Source organism: Protopterus annectens, chromosome 8.part0 (genome assembly GCF_019279795.1).
Source record: "Protopterus annectens isolate FY-2018-M chromosome 8.part0, PAN1.0, whole genome shotgun sequence".
NCBI classification, from domain to species: Eukaryota; Metazoa; Chordata; order Ceratodontiformes; family Protopteridae; genus Protopterus; species Protopterus annectens.
Genome location: NC_056741.1, coordinates 1,628,546,633 through 1,628,571,283, shown reverse-complemented (window position 1 = coordinate 1,628,571,283; position 24,651 = coordinate 1,628,546,633). Strand labels below are relative to the sequence as shown.

Below are 24,651 nucleotides of genomic sequence, written 5' to 3'. Positions count from 1 at the left end.
AGGCGTTTGGATCTCGGCCCTCCACCTCCTGGGTGTCTCCGCCTTTCGACCCCCTTATGCAGGTTATTGCTCGAAAGGCTTGGGCTGCTCCTGACTCTGTAGAGCCAGTTCCTAGGAGGCCTTCTAAATTTATTACTGCCCCTTCGGACAAGCAATTCCTCACGAAAGGTGTCCCTGCTGATGCCATGGTGGTGGCGGCTGCCACTAAGAAGGAACTTGCAGATCCTTCCGTACCTGTCCATCCTTCTAATAAGGACTCTAGGACCATGGATAGGTATGGTAAGCAGATGTTCTCTTCAGCGACCTTTGCTATGCGCTCGCTGAACTACTTATGCCACTTTACCAGACTCCAAAGGGATATCCTTAAGGAGCTAGGTGAAGTAGTACATGATCCCACAGCTGCAGGGGCTCAAGAAAAAATTGCTTCGCAGCTAGGAACCCTTAATTCTATTGCTAACTCCTCCATGCGTCTGATATCATATGCAGCAGATGGAGCGAGTAGGGCCGCAGGTACAGGTGTGGCTCTTAGACGCCAAGCCTGGATGCGGCTCTGTAATTTTGCAGATCCCTTTAAGGCGTCCTTCACAAAATCTCCCTTTGATGGGTCAGCTTTATTTGGCCCTCAAGTGAAGGAAACATTGACCAGGTGTGAGCAGGACGGCAAGACTCTTTCTGCTGTAGGGGTCCGTTTTTCCACCCCTTCTAGACCTTACCCTAAAGGACAGAAGGGTGGCAAAATGTGGTTCCGCAAATCCCAAGGAGTCACGCCGGATTCACGTGGTCAGTTTACCCCTAGAGGCAGAGGGGGTAACAATAACAGACGCCGCTCTATAGGCAGAGGGGGTCCACAAAACCAGGGAAGCAGAGAGCCTCTCTCTGACAAGCCCTTTCAGCATCCCTGAGATGTTGCCCGACTGTCCATCCTTGGAGGCAGTCTGGGGAAGACTATCGCTGTACCCAGAAGCCTGGCTTTCCCTAACTCAAGACAGATGGGTACAGTCGATCATATCCGAGGGTTACAAAATTCCTTTTGAGGAAACTCCCTTCTCTTACTCAAATTCCCTTCCAGATGTACCACCCGGTCTAAGGGAAATTGCAGAGTTAGAAGTTTTAAAACTTCTGCAAAAAAGAGCCATTCAGCCAGCTACAACAGATCATTCAGAGCCCGGAATCTACTCAAGGTTCTTTTTGTCCCCCTAAAAGACTGGAGACTGGAGACCAATATTGGTTCTCAGCAGTCTCAACTAGTCTGTGACAAAGACAAGATTCGAATGGTCACACTTCAGTCAATTCTGCCCTTCTTACAGAAGGACAACTGGATGTGCTCAATAGATCTTCAGGATGCGTACTATCACATAAAAATTCACAGACGCTCCAGAAGGTTTCTCCGCTTTCGGCTAGGGTCCAGTCATTTCCAATTCAGAGCCCTGCCCTTTGGTCTCACTACAGCCCCCAGAGTGTTCACCAAATGTATGGCAGTGGTCACGGCTCACCTGAGACGTCAAGGATTCCAGGTGTTTCCGTATCTCGACGACTGGCTCCTTTCAGCCACCACCAGGCATCAGCTTCTTCAAGCCAGGGACTACACAATAAATCTTTGCACTCAATTGGGCATCTCGGTCAACTACGGAAAATCCTCCTTATTGCCCTGCCAGTCTATTACTTTCATAGGCGCAAACTTAAACACTGTTCGGATGTCAGCTACCCTCACAGACCAAAGAATCTTAGATATACAAGGTCACGTGAGAATCATTCTAGCCAGCAAGAAAGTACAAGCCAGAATGGTTCTAAAAGTGTTGGGCCTCATGGCTGCGGCCATTACCCTTCTTCCCCTGGCTCGCTTCTACATGCGCCTTCTTCAGTGGATGTTGTTCACTCAGTGGTCTTACCAACAACTTCCGATGCGTCACCAAATACTGGTGACACAGATTTGCAAGAATCATCTTTCTTGGTGGATTACTTCTCCCCAGATTCACCAAGGCAGACCCTTTGTACCCCCAGCGCCGGTAGCCACTGTCACTACGGATGCCTCCCTGATCGGGTGGGGGGGGCATTATCAGGGCAGGATGGTTCATGGGACGTGGCAACCGTTCGAATACCACCTGCACATAAATGTCCTAGAGATGAGAGCAGTGCTTTTGACGTTGCAAGCCCTCAACGACTTTCTTCCCTTTGGGACATTTGCAGTCCACACAGACAACATGTCTGTAGTATGGTATATCAACAAACAGGGCGGAACCAAGTCCTACCCCTTGTGTCGAGAAGCTCTCAGACTTTGGCAATGGGCGATCTCCTCTCATCGGTTTCTGGTAGCAACGCATATCCCTGGGAAAACCAACATTTTAGCGGACAGATTGAGCAGAGCTATTCTCATGCCTCACGAGTGGTCTCTCAAACAGTCTATAGTGGAGGAGATTTTTCTAGAATGGGGTCGCCCATGTTGCGATCTTTTTGCTACTCCCCAAAACAGCAAATGCCCAGATTTCTTCTCTCTCTTCCCACTGTCAGGCCATCCCCCCAGAGACGCTCTGACCCAGGATTGGCCCCAGGGACTTCTTTATGCCTTTCCTCCCTTCACTCTTATCCCACTAGTAATCCAGAAAGCCACCGTTTTGAGAGCCAAAATGATTCTCATTGCCTCTTATTGGCCTCGACAAATTTGGTTCCCGTTCCTCCATCGTCACCTTTTGGTGCAGCCGTGGCATCTGGACCCAGCGCCAGATCTTCTGATTCACCAATCGGGTCAGCTGCACCGGTCTATTCCTTCTCTCAACCTCACAGCATGGTTGCTCCACTTCCTTCCTTAGCAAGGCTTCCTATGATCTCTAATCCTGTTAGAGACATCATAGTAGCTTCCTTAAAATCCTCTACTAGGAGGATTTATACTAGCAAATGGAAACGTTTTTCTTATTGGGCAAAAGCCAAAAATATTGATCCCTTCACTGCTCCAGTACAAGCAGTTTTGGATTTCTTAGCGGAAATTTTTCATGCGTGCTCCTCTTCTTCCACGGTCAAAGTTCAGTTGGCCGCTATCTCAAACTTTCATGTCGGGTTCGCAGATCACAACATTATGTCCCACAGGCTTTGTAGAGCCTTCTTGAAAGGAATTTTTCTCCTGAAACCTCCAATCAGGAGTCCTCCTCCTCAATGGGACCTGAATCTAGTGCTGACATCCTTGATTCTTCCTCCCTTCGAGCCAGCTGTTTCATGTTCCCTGAAATTTCTTTCATGGAAAACTTTATTCCTGGTTGCTATTACATCGGCTAGGAGGGTGTCTGAACTTCATGCTTTATCTGTTCGCCCCCCCTATTTAGTCTTCCACAAAGACAGAGAGAGTATCATTGAGAACTAATCTGACCTTTTTGCCTAAGGTGGCCTCAAAGACGAATTTGAATCAGGCTATTGATCTTCCTGTATTTTTCCCAAACTATTCAAACAGATCGGAACAAAAATTACATTATCTTGATGTCCACCGCCAACTCGGATATTATTTGGACAGAACAAAACAATTCAGGAAATCCGATCAACTCTTTGTTTCTTATGCTGATAACAAGAAAGGCCTTCCTGTCTCAAAAGTGACCTTGTCTAAATGGCTTTCTTATGTCATCTCTGAAATTTATCAGCTCAGGGGAAAACAGCTGTGCTCGAAACCTAAAGCGCATTCAACCAGAAGCTTAGCCACTTCCACAGCCTTTCAAGCTAGACTTCCATTAGACACTATTTGTGCAGCAGCCACTTGGGCCACTCCTCATACATTTGTTTCCCATTACAAATTGGATTTGGCCTCCAGGGACAGAGCCAGTTTTGGCTCTACAGTTCTCAAGAGTCTGTTCCATTGAGCCACCCAGGATAGAGGTGCTAGGGACGCGGTCCCATCAAGCAAGAATGAAGGCGAGATTGACAACTTAACATTGAGAAGTTATGTACCTGCCATAACGTTCCATGTTAGTTGTCTTCTCTCGCCTTCTTTCTTGCGACCCTCCCTCCTTCCCCCAGGCCGGGACAGACCTTTCTTTCTACAAGGAAGTATGCTTCTGAAGACCATACAGTGCTGGTCCTTCTGCCATCCTTCAGGGTTTTTTCTCTCCTTCTTTCTTCCTTTTGGAAGTTATTATGCTAGGTGCTATTGCCTATTGTCATCAAACGAGATCTGGGTACTTACCGCCTTGCATCATGGGATATGGGGCTGCCTCGAGCTGGTAAAAGTGACTCTCGAGCTTAGCAAGTGCCGAGTCGGAGCCGAGGATCGGCTCCGAACCCATCAAGCAAGAAAGAAGGCGAGAGAAGACAACTAACATGGAACGTTATGGTAGGTACATAACTTCTCATTTTCTCTTTATCACTCTGTAGTTGCTGCACTTCTTTTTCTGTGAAATTTCCCTTATTTTGTAATACTTTAATATTGGTCAGCTCCTCTAAATAAGTCTTATTACTTCTTAAACAAGATCTCCTTTTCTTTTATTTCTACTCTATTTTAAATTCCACCTTCATTTTATCCCACTCACTGGCTGTAACTTCTGGAGTATTTTCTATCTTCCCTAATAACTTCCCTGATGATTTCCACTACTCATTCCTTAAAATTCCTCCCTTTTTAACAGGTAGGTGGGGAAGTGCCAACATTTCATCTTTACTTCATTACCCTGTATTTTTTTACCTTAGTACTTATTGGCGCATGATCTGAAATGTTTTTTTTTGGAGGTTTATCAAAGTTCTCAATTAAATGGACATGTTCTTGTGAAACATAAATTCTGTCAAGACTAGCCACTTTGGAAAATAAGATGTAACTTATGTCTGAGTTCATACTACTGAATTCACATCTTTCATACCAAATATTTTCATAAATTTCTTCAGAAATCTAACCTCTTGTTATATTTTCTCTTCTGGGCCCCTCTAATACATCCTCATTGTTGCAAATCAAATTCCGTTCCGACCTATAGTTTAAAATTCCCTTTTGAAAAATTATTATTTCTCCAAATTTTTTAAGCTCCAGAATAGTGGTTTTAGGTGGAATATAAATACATGCCAGTGTAATCCTCATCCCTTGCCAGTAGCTCCTTACTGGTGCAAATCTTCCATTATTATCTTTTCCCCCTTATTTTCCTACTAGGGCACCTCTAACAATTAATAGTAGTACTCATGCTTTCCTTTGTTCCTGATTAGTCTACAGAATAGCCATCCTGAGATATTTTATCAAATTCACATGCTGAGGTCTTTCCAGATGTGTCTTCTGTAGCATTGTTATTTGCACTCTGCATTTCTTCATAGGTTCATAGTTGTTTACTAGGCTAATAGCCCTGGAGCCTTTAAAAGCCTAGCCAAGAGAAGTGCCCTGGTATTGTGCCGCCTGAAGTTAGTTCCCAGTGCCTCTATCAAGTAGAGCCACTGGAGTGATCTCCGGGGTGAACTTTCTATTACCCATCCACTCGTCAAGATTTCTCTTGAAGAGGGACAGCGAGGTGCTCCTCTTGACATATATGGGAAGTCTATTCCAGAGCATGGGCAGTCTCTGGGTGAGTAACCTATCCCTCCAGCATGTTCTGTTGATTGTGGTAATGAGGTTGAGGTCTCTGGAGCATGTGGTGCAGAGGGATTGGGGTGTCTTTAGATGTAGCATTTCTAGCAGAGCTGGGTCAGACATGGCTTTGTAAGTCAAGCAGAGTTGGTCTCTAAGCAGGCGATATGAGACAGAGAATAGCTGGAGTCTTTTGGGTCTGTCCATGTAGGACATGTGTTTAATGCCTAGGATCCTCTTCATGAGGTACATCTGTGGCCTCTCCAGCTGTTGCAGGTGTCTAGTGAGGTACATGCCAAATGGGGAATTATACTCAGTGATTGGTCTAATAAAGGAAGAGGAGAGAGAGAGATGATGACCTCTCTCTTATGGATGCAAAACCCTTGGTGATGAGGTGTGTCACATAGAAGGACTTTCTGACCACAGTGGCTATGTGGTGGTTGAAGGAGAGGTTGCTGTCAACCTGCATCCCAGATCTCTTATAACACCTTCAGTGTTCAGTGTGCTCCCGTCGATGTGCTAATTAGTGGGAAATGAGTTTTTATCAAAAGGGATGACGCTGCATTTTTTGGTGTTAAGCTTAAGGCCATAGTTTTGACACCAGTCACTGGTCTGAGTGAAGTCTTTCTGTAGGATGTCTGCATCACTTGGGGAGTTAATAATGGCTCCAAGCTTGCAGCTGTCTGCCAACTTGGTCACCCAGAGTCCCTTTGTGTTGGCCTGGACGTCTGAGAAGTAGATGCCGAACAGGAGAGGACCCAGGACCAATCCCTGTGGGACTCCACTCATGACTGGTCGGCAGTCTGACTTGGAGTTCGCTACTTTCACACTGTGTGTTCTATCTGTGAGCCAATTTGTAACCCACCTAGTGATATAGGGGTTGATGCTTAGTTTGGTGAGTTTATCAATAATTTCCGAGTGATGAATGGTATCAAAGGTCTTGGCCAGATCTAGGTAGGCTGTATGCACTGCCTTACCTTCATCCACAGCCCTGTTGACTGACTCAAAGAAGTCAACCAAGTTGAGCAGGCATGATCTCCCTTTCAGAAAGCCAAACTGTGTGGGGTCCAGAGTTTGGAGATGTCCTATATCTTTGTTAATCAGGTCCATGATGATACGCTCCATAGCTTTACATATCAGATTCGTCAGGCTAATGGGGCGAGAATTCCCAGGGTCTGTAGTTGCTCCCCCTTTATGGAGAGGGATGACTGTAGCATTGTGCCATTCACTAAGGACAGAGCCTGAGGTGAGGCTGTGACTGAACAAGGGCACACAGATGTGGTGCACGTTCACTTTGTAGTTCATGTAGAACACAGCCAGGGATATTATCAGGTCCCATGAAAGCTGTATTCTTGGCCTTGGACAATGCACCTTTAACGTGTGGCTGCAGCAATGCTGGGTGCCTGGCATTCTTCCAATATTGTGATTACTCCTTTAGCAGGGTAAAGTTGGCACTGAATCTGTTGATCAGTATGTTGGCTCAGTATAGGAAGTATCATTGTGCAGTAACTCAAAGCACATCTGGGTATTGCCATGGAGGTTCTTGATATAACTATAGAGGGCTTTGTGATTGTTTTTAGTGTCTGCCGCAATTTTGCCTTCATAGCTGGCTTTAGAAGATTTGATGAGGATCTCAACTTTTTGTTGAGGCTAATAAGGGAGTTTTTCCAGTCTTGTGACTTCACCTTTTTCTGCAACAGTTTCTTCCTTCTGTTGTAGAGTTTATTAATGGCAGGGGACCACCAGATTGGCTTCCTTTTTTTTGAGGAGAGTGTCTTGGTTCTGTTAGGTTTGGCTAGTTCCATGCATTCATGTACATGTTCGTACAGTGCATTGGTGTATGATTCGGCAGTCATGCAGCTATTTTCCATTGGCATGGGTGCTGTGAAGTTAGCCACCTATGTTTTTAGGCATCCAAAGTCAGCTTTGGAGATGTTTTTCAAGGTGGTTACCTTTGCTGGGGGTGTGGGTGAGATGTAGATTTCCATGGTGATTAGTTTATGGTCAGCTCTGACCAGAGAGGGATTGACTATTGGTGTAGAGCAACTGTCGCCCATGTTAGTAATAACCAGGTCAAAGATATTGCTTCCTCTAGTGGGGGTCAGAATGAGCTGGTCCAGGGCATTGGAATAGATGAATTCCAAGAAGCGTTGGGCCAGTGTATTGGTGCTTGAGTAGTTTTCTCATTTGATGGCAGGGTAGTTGAAGTCTCCTAGAAGGAGAGTGTTGAGTTGGAACTTGATAGATTCCAAGGTGTATAGGAACATGGAGTGAGAGTCAGGGGACTTGGTTGGGGGACCTGTATCGCCATCTTAACCAGTGTTGTACCTGAAGTATCTCAGATGCGTTATGCTTGGCTACTAGTTTGGAGTTGTGCATATCCTTTATGAATATGGAGACACCACTGCCTTTGGAGCTTCAGTCCATGTTTCGGGGATGAAAGATGTGGAATGAGTTATAGCCTGGTAATGCAGGGGTGCTTGCTGCTGCTTTAAACCAGGTCTCTGTTACAGCACAAGTGTCAATGTTCTCCATTTTGAGGAGTGATCTGAGCGAGTGCATCTTGAGATTTAGAATTATTGCGTTGAGCAGCATGACCCTCAGATTGCATTTATTTATAACTGTTACAGTGGTAATTTGGTCTTTGGGACACCGCATAAAAAGGCACTGTAGGAGTAGCAAGAGCCTTAGCCAGTACCCGGAAACCCAGGGGTAACAGATGCAGGCCATCTTTGGCAAAGCATCGAGGTCCGTCAGTCATGTCATCCCAAGCTGACAGATACTGGATCCACTTAGAATGACACCAGTTGTTGAAGTCAATCATTTTTTGTTTGTACTGCGGTTTCATTCTGGGTGACAGTAAGATACTGCTCAGGGCTAGTGTCATACCTGTCTGGGCCACATAATCCAAGAGATCCACCATGTCTCTTTTCATGTAGTCCAGGGAGGTGTGTCCCGGGTCTTTCACACCCACATGGACAATGACAGAGTCATACTTGTACTTGTTGTGGAGTGACCTGAGTGTGTGTATGTGTCGGAGTCTGCCATCTAATAGACAGCTGACTGTTACCTTCTCCTTATTCAACCTAGTGAGTGGAACGTCTGTGTGCCTCACTATTGAGTCACCTATGATAAGTGTATTGGGCAAGGTGTTTAGCCTTGGGGGCTTAGGTTGTGGGTGGAAGCAAGAGCAAACACGGGCTTTTAAACCAGAAAGTTGAAAGGGATGGAAAAACTGCCCAAATGGCCAATAAGCTACAATTTCTGGGCCAGAAACCACTCCTCTTGTGGTAGATAGGCTACCAGTATGGAACATTTTACAATGCCCCAATCAATGTACATACTTCAGCGATCACAGCTTGACTGCTGTGGGACCTTTCTCTTTGTTCCTTGTTGTCAGTAAAGCAATTCCTTAAGGTGATGCACATTTTAGATTCACGTAAGGGAGAGATTACTCTAGCATGGGATCTCAGCTGCATATTTGAGAAGCTTATCGTACCTCTCTTTAAGCCAGTTACTTTCACAGCCTTCAGAGTTATTAAGTGGAAGACTCTCCCTGTGATGGCATTTCTGTCTCATACTCCTAGAAGAATGTCTGAGTTGCAGGCCCTCATGCAAAGAACCCTTCCTTGTCGTCCACCAGGATAGGGTCACTGTGTGTAAAAATTCAACATCCATGCTCATGCTGATAACTGAACTGTCCATCTCCCAGTATTTTTCCTGCCACCCCAGAACAAGGGGGAAGGGATTTTGCTTTCATTGGATGTACACAGGCAAAGCAAAGCAAATCAGTAGAGATGATCCATTGTTCATTTATTTTTGCCAGTGGTGTGGAGGGGAGGCAAGTTTGTAAATTGATATTATCCAAGTAGCTAGCCCACTGCATACGCTCACTCTGCTCTTTTCATGACAAGATTGTCCCTTGGTATATTAGGGCGCATTCCACTATGGCTTTTACAGCAGCTGATGCTTTCCTTTGGGGTCAATACACAGTCCTTCCTAGGAGGAGCTGCCTGGTCATTTTTCCAAACTTTACAGTATAGGTATTGTAGCAAGGACCAGGGCTGGGTTTACCACAGCCATTCTGCAGGGACTCTTATACGTATGTTCTGTCATAAGTGAACCACTCGCTGGTCCATATTCCCTGGATGCCTTCCCAAGAGTCATTACTGAATTATATAAATAACATATAATTTCAGTGACTTATATGAAGGACATAGTTGTTTAGGAACTTACCATAATTGTTGAGGATCAAGTACATTCGTTGTTCCAGTTCAAATTCCTCCCCTTGAACTCTGAGGCATCCTCTGTTAGGGGAGGATGCCCTAATTCTCCCCCTTCTTTCTTTCCATTGCTCTTTTAACCAAGTGTCTTCCCTCATTAATATAGGCTGAAAGGCTGAAGAGCCAGCTTGATGGTGGTCTGTCTGGACTGCTTTCCTGGGAGTCAATATCACCATGGTGGCCAGTGTTCCACCAGCACAGTACATAATTCAGCCTTTCAGGCCAAAAAAAAAAACTGAAAGTAACACACTCTGTTGCCTTTTTTTTTTGTACCACTGATGTCTTGACATCCTGGTTGGGTGGGATTTAATCCATTCAGGGTGGAGAAGGGTGAAAAGCTCTCAGTCTGCCAAACAAGGCTGTAACAGCTGGCTCGAAGTGCACAAGAATCATTGTTGCAGTAGTGAATGTACTCCATGTATTGGGGGAATAGATTGCAATTGGCTTTTCTGTGTTTGTGACATGGAAGTTATCAGTGAGGACAGACTAACACTTAAAATGATGTAGTCTGTATAGTTATCAAGGTATGTTGCTTCCTTCTGAAACATATAGTGCAGATATAGCTCTTGTAACTCAGATCAAGAACTCGATTCTATCAGTGATTTTGGTGATGGTAATGCTTGTGCTAGTATCTTCCTACTGTGGTATTTTAATTCTCTCTGCCTTGGGCATAAAGATGGTGCTGCGGCTCATCTGCAGCTGGCCCAGAATTATTTTACAAGGCTCTTGCTTAGTGTTTCTTGGTCCAGCCACATAACTCCCTTTCTGCTTGACTTGCATCTGCTGTCAGTCACTGCCAGGTCAAGCTTTATAATTTCTCGCATAAACTTTCTGAGCCATGCACAAGTTTTGTAGTCTTTGTTAACTTTTTAAGCATTCTGTGTGTCCATCCAATTTGTGCCTGCAAATCCGTTCTATTTTAACACATATATGCACTCATTACCAGAAACTGCTTACATACACTCCCATTATCTGTCTAAAGATAGATTCACTGGCATACGTATTCAGACACAAACTCTCTACACATCCACTGCCCAGCAGTGCTCCCCCAGAATAGCAGCCTGAGGTTCCCTGCTTTGCTCTGCTCCACATCACCTGACTGAGGTCCTCCTATTTTGAGTAACAGTTGCAAGCTAGCTAAAAGCTGTACATACCTATGAGATTGCTGCAGTGCCATACAGTGACCTTGCTCAATAAGGATATCCTCTCTCTAAGTCATGGTGTTGTGCACGATCTGTACAACCCAGTGCACTTGGTTTGCACACGCCTTGCTCATAGACTACTGCGTGTACATGATGCACTGAAAGCTTTCAGTGCTTAGTTGCACATCAAGAGGACGGGATTTTCAGAATCAGTATGCTTGTGCACTACAGATGACCTCTTGGGTGACTTTGCGTAGCACACAGTGAGACGGAATACCTCCCTTTATTCTCAGGTTGTTTCAGCCATTTTAATTACTGTATTATCTTCTTATAACTTCCGTTTAAGTTATACTTCTTATTCTGTTTTTGTTGCTGTTTAATGGCTAGGCATAAGCAGCTAATTAAATTAATTAATTGTTGGGCATGGGTCAGGTATCAATCACAAATATTTATGCCACAAAATATTCTTTCATTGATCATCATGCTATTGCATATATGGTATCAAATTAATACTTGGCAGCTAACATACTCTGTAGTTGGCTTGATATGATATAGTACCCAGACATGTTGTATTTGTAGGGCTGGATTCTTATTTTTGGAACAGCTAGCTTCATCCTCATTGTTGAAGATGGTATTTTATACCTGCAGTCTGGAAAATGAGAATAGGATCTGGCTCTAATACATTACTTGGGCACTTTGTAAAGTAGATTAAAGGTGTTAGTCATGTACTTTGCTAGAAAGATAAGCATTACCAAAACTAAAAAGTTCCCAGAGCATACGCTAAAAACCCGTATCTTAACACATTTTAGTTCGGACTATTTCTTTTGGCATATAGGTTCATAGGTGTTTATTAGGCTAATGATCACAAGGGCCTTTTTAAGCTTAGCCATGCATCCCAAATCTCTGACAAGTTCTGATACCCTTGATCAGTATAATCACGGGCCTGAGAGATTAACTATTTACAGGTTACCTGTTTGCATTAGAGACATAGGTGCCAAGCCAGGGATGAATTTCCGGTTTCCCATCCAATTGTCCAAGTTGCACTTGAATTGGGTTAGGGAGGAGCACTGCTTCACATGGATAGGGAGCCTGTTCCATAGACTGGGCGGTCTCTGGGATACATACCTGTCTCTCCAGCAGGTCATGTTTATATCACAGGCAAGGTTTAAGTCTTTAGAATGGGTAATTCTAGTACTGTTTGTTTTGTGGATATGCAGGAGGTCCATCAGAGTGGGGTCTAATAATTCCCTGTATGCCAGGCATAGATCTCCCCTCAAAAACCTGTAGCGGACAGAATACAGGGATAGGGCCTTGAGGCGGGTCAGCATAGGACATATTACTTATGCCCTGTATTCTTTTAGTGAGGAACCTCTGTGGACTTTCCAGTTGTTGGATATGCCTGGTTAGGTACATACCAAAGGGGGCAATGTAATCCAGTGATTAGTTCTGATGAATGCCGAATACAGTGGAACAATGACTTCTGTGAAATTAGATGCCATAGCTTTGTTTATAAGTTGCGCAACATAGAATGATTTACTCACCACTGTAGACGCGTGATAATCAAAGGCTATATTACTATCTGTGTGTCCCCCTAAGTGCCTGACTTCTGGGTCAACGCTAAGGGGTGTGTTGTCAGTGTGATAGTTACCAGGTATGCATGATGTCCTAAAGGATACTATTCTGCATTTCTTGGCATTTAGTTTTAGTCCATGGTATTTTCCAACTAGATGCCAACATTTCATTTTGAGAATTCTCTGGAAGCAACTACAGATTTCTGTTAAAACATTTTTTCTTGAATAGCAGATGATAGCTTACATGTAATAACGGAGATTTCCTAAACGGTTCTAGAATGCATTACACCTTTATTAAATCATGTGCCTTAACCAGGTTAGAGGCAGTAACTGATGATATACTTTAAAACCTGTGACCATACATGTAAAGTACCACAGCACCCTTATTTATGAAACATTGAGCAGGACTACATTTAGTTATGTTTAGGTAGTCTGTACAACAGTGTCTGAACTGAATACCCAGTGTCTAATAATGGTCTTAAGTGGAGTAAAGGTGATTATTCAATAGTGAGTGAGTGTGTGCCTTAGTAAGTGGTTGCAGAATTCATTGTTAAATAGTGCAGAGCTTTTTGACTTGAGAGAATTATGAATCCCCCACAACAACCTACTTTACCCATTCATAATACAAACAGCGAGTAAGATTTATGAAACCCTTATAAATAAAAAGATTAAACATGTTACATTCAAAGCTGCTAGAGACAACTGTAGTCTGGCATACTGTAAAATCATATGTAAACAGGTTAAGACAAATGTTAAACTTGAGGGGAAGCACATAAATTGGCTGTTTGTGGCTTTGTAAAATGGAGTAAGGGCTTGTCTCTTCAGCTACTCAAGAACAGGTTAAAGTGACACAAGTTTGGCAGTGCTATACATTTATTCAGTAGAGTATACAGTAAAGGTTTTAGGAAACATTTTACTATGTAAATGCCTTGCAACAATACCATAGTTTCCATAAATTTTAAAGTTAATCTGGAAGTAAGTAAAGATGTTTATGTTAACATTGATAAAGTGGATAAGTATCTGAGAGCATTAAAGGGTCAGCAAAGCCAGTGGTCCCAATGATTTCACTGTTTGAGTTAATGGAATTGCAGGATTACTATATCCTGTTGTCTGATGTTTCTTCAATAGGTCGGCCATTGAGGAAAGAATGGAGTCACAGTGAGAAGATGCATCTGTTTTCCGATTTGTAATTAAAAAGCAAATTGAAAGGATGTTAATTCTTACAATGACTTTGTTATGTAGACCTGCTAAAATTGTGGAGACAGTTATGTATGACATAATTTACAAGCAACTTAGAAATGAGAGAAGAGCAGACACAACTTGAGTATTTAAGAAGAGTTATTTAGGTCAGTGTTGTTTTCACTGACCTAATGAAGAATTCCACTGGTTTGAGTTTACTGACCCCTGAAGATAAAACCCTTAATCTGAAGAAACATTAAATTAGTTGGGTAAAAGAATGGCTTTACTGATGGATCTTGGAGGTACAGTCTTAGATTCATTACTTGTAGGGACAGCCATATGTACTTGGGTGTACCTCAAGGTTCTGGTCTAGCTTCTGTGTTGTATATCTCTCTCTGTCTCTGAGTAATTAGCATGATACAATGTTGATGTGAAAATATGTAAATGACATTAAACTAGTGAAGATTGTTAGACAAAGAAAGGGACATATCCTGCAGAATGCGTATAAGATCCTTTTTATTTGATTTAAGAGAGTGTAACAGCTCTCCCACTGTATTTCTGAATTAGCTGGCATAACATTAGTTAAGATCATGTTAATAGATAGCTGTCATATAAATGACATGTAATTTGTATATCATTACCGTTGCACTTTTTACATTCTGTTAGGAAGCTTAACTGGAAGCATTTGAACTTTACTTCTCATACAAACCAGTTATGTACTTGTACCATGAAGCAGGTCAGAGCTCTTTTAAGAGCAGTAGCAAATGGACTTTCTCTATTATGGTTACCTACAAAATACTGTAGGTATAACACCCACATTAGAATTCACTGCTATGTTGTGGCTGCCTAGTAAACCGTGTTTAGTCGGGTAGATTGAGAAGGTGCACTGTAACTGGATTAGACGCATTTTGGGCTTTAAATCCCTCAGTTATTTGATATAATTGAGACTTTCAGGACTTTCTAGATGTATTATGGTTAGCAAATATTTTATTTTGAATTTCAGAGACACTAAGGATTATTATCTTTTTAACTGAACATTGCTCTAAACCTTATTGAGTCTACATTGCGTTTTGCAAGGGAGGGTCTGTTGAATACTTTGTGGAAATTAATTGGTTTGTTGGTTGCATGCATTGTTCAGTATGGAGTGGTTTAGTATCATAGGAACTATAAGCCAGGTGAGTCTGAAGACCATGAGCACCTTTACACATACCATTCTGAAGATGCACTCTCCACTTCGTGAAGGGAAGAATATATCGGACTGGAGATGAACTTGTGTGTACCCACCCAATCATCAGAGATGGTCTTGAAGGAGGAAGGTATATCGCTCTGTTTAATTTGCAGGGCAGTTTGTTCTGGAGATAGGGCAATATTTGTGTAATGAATCAATTCCTCCAGCATATTTAATTTATATGGTGGTGCTGCGGTAGCGTTGTCGCTTCACAGTAAGATGCTGTCCGGTTCGATTCTCAGCTAGAGCGTCTTCTGTGTGGAGACATGCATGAATGGGCATACCTTCATTGAAGGTTGTGCGTCAGGGCTGGTAACTCTGCACATAAAAATCAACTACCAATCATTAGCGGACCGGAGTTCTGCTGTGGCGACCCCTAACCGGGAAAAGCCGAAAAGACACAAGTGGTAGAGGTTCATACTCTTGTTTTGGGTGTTTGTGTAGATGTCCTTCCAGTGAAGGTGTAAGAAATCCATTAAGTTGTGGCCTTGGAGAACACATAATGCCAGGCATAGATTTCTAAGGAGGAGTCTGTAAAAGACAATGTATAGGGATAAGGCTTCTTGTCTGCCTTAGTAACTAAAGGGTTTTAGGCCAGTAATATTTTTTGTCAGGAACCTTTGAGGCCTTTCTGTCTGCATGATAGCTCTAGCTAGGTACATGCCAAAAGAGCAGTGTATTGAATAATTAATCTAATTAGGGCAGAGTACAGTGGGACAGTATCATCCTTTGACCAAGATGAGGTATTTCTGGAGAGGATTATATAACAGCTGTAATAATATGGTGGACAAATATGAGGGAATTTTTGACTCTAGCTGTGAAATCACTAACTACTGTGTCTGTGTGTGTTTGGGTGCTATAAGTTGTAGATGAAGGGTTGTTTGCCAGAATTAACAGTGCTACTGCTCTTTCTCTGTGCACCACTGATTTGTCAAGACTGTTTTTTGCTGATGCACTTCTGTTAAGTGGGGGCACAGGCAATGACACCCAGCTTGCAGTAGTCTGAATTTTGTTAGCCGTAGGTCAGACTTTGTGCTATGGAGGTGAGAAAAGTATCTACCAAAAAGGAAAGGTCTCATTGCTGAGCACTGTGGGATTAAACTGGTTACTTTCTAAAATGGAATCTGCCACTTAATTGTGTGACTTCTAGCCTTCAGACAGTTTGCAAAGCCATCTTACCGTCTAAGGGTTTACTTAGTTCTTTTAAGTTGTTTACAGTGTCAACCTGGGATACAGTGTCAAATACCTTTGTCTGATCAGATATCCTGTGCATCCTATGCCACTGTATCTTTTTCATCGAAGTTTACCAAATTGAGTATTCATGATATGCCTTTGACAAACCAAGTGTTGTGGGTTCAGTTGAGTGAGATTTTTAATATACATTCTATGGCCTTTCAACCCGCGGTGGTGGTGCTGCGGTAGCGTTGTCGCCTCACAGTTAGACGTTGGCCGTTCGATTCTCAGTTAAAGCGTCTACTGTGTGACGACATGCGTGAATGGGCGTTCCTTCGTTGAAGGTTGTGCGTTAGGCCCGGCAAGCCAGCATGTAAAACTCTACTGCCAATCATTAGCGGACCGGAGTTCCGCTGTGGCGACCCCTAACCGGGAAAAGCCGAAAGACACACACACACAATTCTATGGCCTTTCAAACTGGGCTAAATTCCTAAGGTGTGGGATAATGTGCCTGTTCTGCAGAGGCATGGCTAATGGCTGTTTTTCAAACGTCAGGGACATGCTGCTTGGCTTGGCTTGAGGTATACAAGTGCAGGAAGAATTCAGGGAGGGCATGTCCAGCACTGTTAATTAGGCATTCAGATAAATTTTGTGTGTCCATGGAAGTGAAGTTTCTAGTTTTAAAGAGCACATACAGGCTTTGTTCAGTGGTGATCTCAGGAGACAAGTGGGGCTCTGAGATTTGTGGAATTTGTGAATATTCTGGAGTAAAATTAACCTTAAATCTGTCTGTAAGAATATTATCTGTGTCTTTAGGGTTAGAATGGGTATTGTCATAAGTTTTATCAAGTCAGTTTCTTAATGAAACTAAAAAAGGATATATGGTTATGTTTGGCTTCTGATGCTAGTTTATGATCATCTTTCTGATTGTTTTTATTTCCTTGTTTATCTTTTATGATTGTCTTTATTATGGGTGGATTTGTTATGGAATGTTATTTTGTTTCTTTTGTTATAGAGGTTATTTGTAGTGGCAGACCACCAAGGTGGTTTATTTTAATACTCCTCCCTTATATGTGGTGCTAGCTCTATCCACTTTTTATGTGGGAGTAGAGTTCAGGTAAAAAAAAATAATAGCTGAGGCTTCGTGGTTAGTGATGACACTGTACATAAATTTAAGTAGCTCATCTTAGAGTTTTAAGTAAGTTTTTGTGTTTAAATGTTTGAATTCAGAATTGATTTTTATTGTGTGGTGAGAATATTCTGTTCTTTAGTGGGTGGTTGATTCTTGTCCTTTGGAGTTGGTTTACTAAGCCTAAGAATCTTTAGGCTTTTCAAGCTTTAGTGAATTGAAGGGTAACTGAAATTGCTAAATTTAAGGGTAAGTTTGATAATGGTATTTCACTAAGTGCATTTAGAAATCTACCATGGTTTAAAGTGGATATGGATGGTGTCCTGTAGCAGGCTATAAGTTAATAGTTGTATAAATGAATAGTTCATATTGAGGTTAAACTGGAGCTAATGATTTGCATCAGTGAACTGTACCATTCCCTGCCACTACACTATGCATAGCTCAGTACAGCGTAGAGCACAGAGGCAAGCAAGACACTGCTGTTTAAACACAAAAAGGCAAAAACTGAAAACATGCCAACAGAACATTCTTGTTCCCTGTTTCAGCCAGTCACCTAAAGCACCAGCCAGTTACTTCTGTCACAAAGCTATAATACTTTATTGCAGCAGTAGATTGCCACTGTAACGCAGTCAAGCTAAAACATATTAGCTTAGCTCAAAATTAAATTGCAGATAAACTGTCACTGCTCTAGATGTAGAAGGCAGACGTAGTAAGGTCACATTCAGTATTTATTTATTTATTTATTTTATTTTATTTTACATTTGTTGACCGGGCTAGTCTAACTGGATATATGTCCATTTTCAGTATAGGCCCGGGGAGAAAAGCTCCACATAAAAAAAACAAGAACAAACAAAATATTACAACTTCGGTTACAGTTCACTTGTCAGACACAACAGGTGTTACATGGTAATTTAACACTCATGATTAGAAAAAAACAGCAAAAAAATAGAAAATTCCCTCTTTTTTTTTTTTTTTTTTTTTTTTGTGTGTGTAGTTGACTAACAAATAGTAGAAGAAAGAGTATTCAGAAGGATGTAGGAGATTCACAAGAGAAGATTATAAAATAAGGCACAGGAAACTAGAATAGATATATACAGGACTGGAGAATTAGTTAAGGGCAGTGACTTAGCTATACGGCAGTAAAATAACAATACAGTCTATCAAGGGTATAAAAAGTACTAATAATTGTAATGCACGGAATCCCCAATAAGTGCTTGCTCACCTTTGGTAGAACAGTAGCAAGAATACACTCCGTTCGTTAAAAACAGCTATTTATTGCCCATGACAGAACAACAACGATAAATACATCCAAACAAATAAGCGTTGTACCCAAACGAAAGTCCATATGAATGAACGGTAGTTGAAAAGGCATCCAACTGGTTCGCTTGGTGCCAAACTGTTGAAAAATCCATAAAAAATGATAAACGTGAATGGATTCACTAAGAACCAAAGTGTTCAAAATCCATAAAATTGAGAAACGTAGGTTAAGCGCTTTCACCCGATATTCGGGCTTCTTCAGAACACTGTGTACCAAGAATATACGCCTTAAATAAACATTTTGGTGCCAAAAATGTTTCAAAAAGTTAAAGGGACATTGCCCTGTAAATATATTATCCTGAAGTTTCATGCCCCCCTGCCAGGCGTACACCTTGACAGCAGAAACATTCAAAAAACATTCACTATATATTCAGAAGAGTATACAAGTCTCAATAACCGTCAAAACTGTGACACACATGCTACACAATGAACACTCAACTTGCATTTTGTACCATCGATGATGCAAATGAACCTTTTTGCTAACTTCACGTAACAATAGTCCGTCAGTTATTAAATATAATAATTATAATAAAATAAAATATACTGCAAATAATATAACTATGCATGAAATATATATCTAAAATAATACATATATCCAAAATACATTAATAGATTTTTTTTACAAATGTATTGAAAAACTAAATAGTTTAAACTACTGCGCTTTTGAATATGCGCTAAATTTTTATTGTTGTATGTACTGTCGAACACCCTCTTCTGCTTCTCGTGTACCTGTCTAGAAATAGTGATTTATCGGTGGATGCTAACTCTTAATCTTATCACAATTTATGAAAATATGAAAATATATAAATATTGTATGGGTGGATTTATCAGAATTTATCAGACTTCACGTTTGATTTTTCAGTCTACGACATTGAAGAAGAAGCGAATAGACTGGGTACCAAACCACAGAGACCACTTCCCACTAAGACATATTCCAATGTGGTGGGAAGAGTTGCACAACATTCTAAAGGTACTGTAAATCATAATATTCCATATAATGGAATCCTTGACAAAAGTAAAGAAACACAAGGAACTCAATTTAATCAATTTTTATCTAAAGGCTGTGATATTGATCAAGTAAAATAGTCTATTGATATACATAATAATCCCATGGTCAAAGGTGGTACCATAAGGGATATGATTTACTCCATGGGAAAATTATTAAAAAATATAAATGGAGTTAAAACAGGTAATGCATATATTAAGAAATGTATAGAGATGAAGATGGTACCAAAGGGGTTGAGATTTTTTAAGGTACCCATGGGTATTAATATGACTACTAATGTCAAGGAGGAATTTAATGTATTTTTTGATGAATGTGGTTTTAAGTTTATGCAACTCTTGTTAAAATATGAAAAATTAAGTAAGTTAATTCATGAAACTGAAAATTTGAATGATTGAATAACCAAAGACCTATTATTTGCCGAATGGGAAAGGTTATATAGAAAGCAATTTGATACAGCTGATAGGTGGATGCAAAATTTATGTAAAACAAAGTATAAAAAAATACTTAGGGATGTAAATCAATATAAGAATGGGACAGTATATACATGGTGTAGAGACAAAAATAGTGGTAATATATACCAGCATCATCGGATAGATGATAATTGTCAGGAAGGGTTTATAGATAGAGAATCAATTCCTAATGATCCCCATTTTTGGAGGGAACAAGGGACACATGGGGCAACCCCACAGGAGAAATTATATGAGAGAAAGGGAGACTTGCGACAACAATTACAACAGGAGATGGTAAGCAGAAACAACTTAATAAACAGTCAAACAATAAACAGTCAAATAAGTAAAACCGGAGACTATTTGTATAGTTTCAATGGATTTAATATTTACAATTATTCTAAATTAGAAATCCATGAAGGACATTTCAATATCCTGGCCAAGGGTATGAAATTTATCCCCACACCAAGGTTTGATTTGGTAGGTAGTATATGTGAATTGAAAAAATACACAAGAAAGATGAATTTAGCTATAATGTTTCATGAAAAAGGTTCTAATAAAAATCAACAGCAAGAAAATATATTGGAAAAAAACAATACTGATTTGACTGTCAAAAGTTCATTTGTACCTATTGGTTATCCTGTGGTTGAAATGTACAAAAAAATAATGACCAGGGAGTTGTACAATTTATATAAGGCACAACCTCATAAAGGTTATAGTAATCTCACCACAGGAGAAATAGACACATTAAAGGAATTACAAATGGATTCTAGTATTAGGGTCATGAAACCAGACAAAGGAGGGGGGATTGTTATTTTTGAGACCCATGAATATCATAAGAAAATGTATGACATATTATATGATACTGGCAATTATGAATCGATTTCTACCAATGAGATCAATATAGCATATCGGAGAATAGATTCATTTTTGGAGGAATTTCTTATAGATGGAAGGATAAGTACTAAATTACACAAATTTCTGACCGTTAAGTATCCAAGATTAGCCACGTTGGTTGGAATACCCAAAATTCATAAATCCATTAATGATCCTCCTTTCAGGCCAATCACCTCTGGAAGTGAATCGAAAACATTCCCTATAGGTAAATATATAGATGTGAGACTTAAACATATATATGACAAAATACCACATATGGTGAAGGATTCGTGGGAATTTTTGAAGGTATATCCTATAGACAAATGGAACAAGGGATGGTTATTTGTTACAATAGATGTCATCGATCTATTTTCATGCATACCCAAAGAGAAAAGAATGGAGGCTTTTACCAATAGTATAAGAAGATTTTCAGATCTAGATTGGGATGAAATCAATTTGATCATTGAATGTATGAATATCGTGCTGGAAAACAACTTCATTTATTATGAAGGGGAACATTTTAAGCAGACCAGGGGGGTAGCCATGGGAGCAGCTTGCGCTCCCATCTTTGCTAACCTGGTCATGCTGGATTGGGAACTTAACACACTTTTTCCAAGTAACCATTTTCATCATATTGAATATTATTCAAGATTTCTAGACGATATTTATATTCTTTGGAATTCCAGTTTGGAACAATTAGAACAATTTATAGATTTTCTCAATGGCAGTAATGAATTTTTAAAATTCACTCACACATACAACACTATTGGTATAGCTTATTTAGATACATTCATTTATGAACATGAAGGTAAATTACATTCTAGAATACATAAGAAAAATACATTTTCAAATGACTATTTGCAATATAATAGTTTTCATCCCACTAAACTCAGATACACTATCTATAAGGGTCAATGTATTCGGGCCTGTAGAATGACTTCGGACTTTAATATTTTGGTTTGTGAATTAAACACAATAACAACTATGTTCAAAGATAGGGGATATCCTATTGATATGATGGACAATGTGACTAAATATATTTTAGAAGAATGGGGAAAAAAGTATAAACCTTTATTAGGTTTAGGGAAACAAATATCAGGAGAACCTTCCACTGACTTAAATAGTAATGGTGGTAAAAACAAAAATAACAATATCACAACCAGCCTTCAGAGAGCATTTATTATGCTATACAGTCCCATATCTAGAGATATTATTGATTTATTGACTAAATATTGGTATTTAATAACTGGTGACTCTATATTATCTGAAGTCATGGGAATGAAACCAGGAATAGTCTATAAAATGGGCAACAATATTAAAATGTTATTGCAAAAACATATACAATATGACAGGAAGTACAATACCACAATAAAAGATTATACTAAGAAATGTGGACGTTGTAATCAATGTAATTACATTAATGATAAAAAGGAAATTAAACTACAAAATATTATGAGAACAAAAATAAAGTGTTCAAAGGGGAATTGCAACTTTAAAATGATAGTATATTTGGCGACTTGTAATCAATGCCATTGTTACTACGTGGGAAAAAAAGAGAGGAGCTTAAATAAACGTATTTATGAACACAATTACAAAATTAGAAAGAAGGACTCAACTAATGCACTGTCAAGACATGTAGAAAGCAAGGGACATACTAAAGGATTTAAATTTGCAATAATAGATACTGTTAAAGTTGACCGTAGAGGGGGTGACATCAAAACACATTTATTATATAAGGAGGTATGGTGGCAAATCTATTTGGATGCCACCACTACCCCTGGATTAAATGATAGTATTTAATTAAAATAAATTTTAACACATTAAATAAATCAATTTAATTTTTAATATAATTAATAAAATTAAACATCAGATATGATCAATTTTAATTAAGCAATCATTGATTTTAACACAGATAAATAATAAAGGATAACAATTTTTTATGTACAATAAATTTTATGTACAACAATTTTATGTAAATAACATTCATGTTGTGGGATTTTTATTATTGCATTTATTTAGAAGGATAGTCATCCCTTTATAGGATTTTATACAACAATGTTGAATAAGATGTTACCTCATATATAATTAAAAGAGATTTGTGTATGGTTGGCACACATTCGTTACTTGTTTGAATTTTAGGTTAGTTGTTAATAACTCTCGTTTGATATAGTATAACATATATAATATTTTAAGCAATTGGGAGCTATATTAATTAATTATTAAATATGACAAGGACGAAGTATGATTACAAACCAATAGTCTATATTTGATTTGCTTCATATGCCCTATATATTACGCATATATAGGAATAGTGACAGAAGGGACTGTTCATTTCTTTTTCTTTTTATGTTCCATTATGGCGCGTAATTAAATGGGCATTAGTCACCAGTAACATTTCCATAAATTGTGTGAATATTGAGCAAGCATCCACCCATATAATATTTATATATTTTCTTATTTTCATAAATTGTGAGAAGATTAAGAATTAGCATCCACCCATCAATCACTATTTCTAGACAGGTACAGGAGAAGCAGAAGAGGGTGTTCGACAGTACATACAATAAAAATTTAGCGTGTATTCAAAAGCGCAGTAGTTTAAACTATTTAGTTTTTCAATAAATTTGTAAAAAAATCTATTAATGTATTTTGGATATATGTATTATTTTAGATATATATTTAATGCATAGTTATATTATTTGCAGTATATTTTATTTTATTATTATTATAATTAATAACTGACAGACTATTGTTACGTGAAGTTAGCAAAAAGTTTCATTTGCATCATCGATGGTACAAAATGCAAGTTGAGAGTTCATTGTGTAGCATATGTGTTGCAGTTTTGACGGTTATTGAGACTTGTATACTCTTTTGAATATATGGTGAATGTTTTTTGAATGTTTCTGCCGTCAAGGTGAACGCCTGGCAGGGGGGCATGAAACTTCAGGATGAAATATTTACAGGGCAATGTCCCTTTAACTTTTTGAAACATTTTTGGCGCCAAAATGTTTGTTTAAGGCATATATTCTTGGTACACAGTGTTCTGAAGAAGCCCGAATATCGGGTGAAAGCGCTTAACCTACGTTTCTCAATTTTATGGATTTTGAACACTTTGGTTCTTAGTGAACCCATTCACGTTTATCATTTTTTGTGGATTTTTCAACAGTTTGGCACCAAGCGAACCAGTTGGATGCCTTTTCAACTACCGTTCATTCATATGGACTTTCGTTTGGGTACAACGCCTATTTGTTTGGATGTATTTATCGCTGTTCTGTCATGGGCAATAAATAGCTGTTTTTAATGAACGGAGTGTATTCTTGCTACTGTTCTACCAAAGGTGAGTGAGCACTTATTGGGGATTCCATGCATTACAATTATTAGTACTTTTCAAGGGTATAAAAAGGTCTAACTAAGAAGGTAGTGGTCTTAAAGTGGCTATAAAGTGAGTATTAAATTGGTGCTATAATCTAGGATAACAGGAAGAGAGATCTTAGTCAAGGTTTGTAGAAGAACATAGTCAGTGGGTTGTAAGGTATAATTTGAGTTTCTTTTTGAATAGTGCAGTTGAAGAAAGAGATGCGAGTTCAACAGGTAGAAGGTTCCATCTTTTTCCCACAGTGTTCGAGAAAAGGGAATCTCCTGCTTTATTGTTGGGCTTTTGTCTAGATACCAGTAGTTTATTTGCTGAACGTAGGTTTGTGAGATTTTTATATGGGCTGATTAGACTCTTAAGAATTGGTGTATTAAGTGGATGATGAAGGGTTTTATGGGCAATAATCAGTTGGTGGAATA

At 39.7% G+C, this 24,651-nt stretch overlaps 1 protein-coding gene across 1 annotated transcript in view; it reads left to right on the top strand.

Annotated features, from left to right (window-relative positions):
- Positions 1–24,651, top strand: part of LOC122809565 (BUD13 homolog) — a 506,706-nt gene that overhangs the window by 174,911 nt on the left and 307,144 nt on the right. The window lies entirely within an intron of this gene.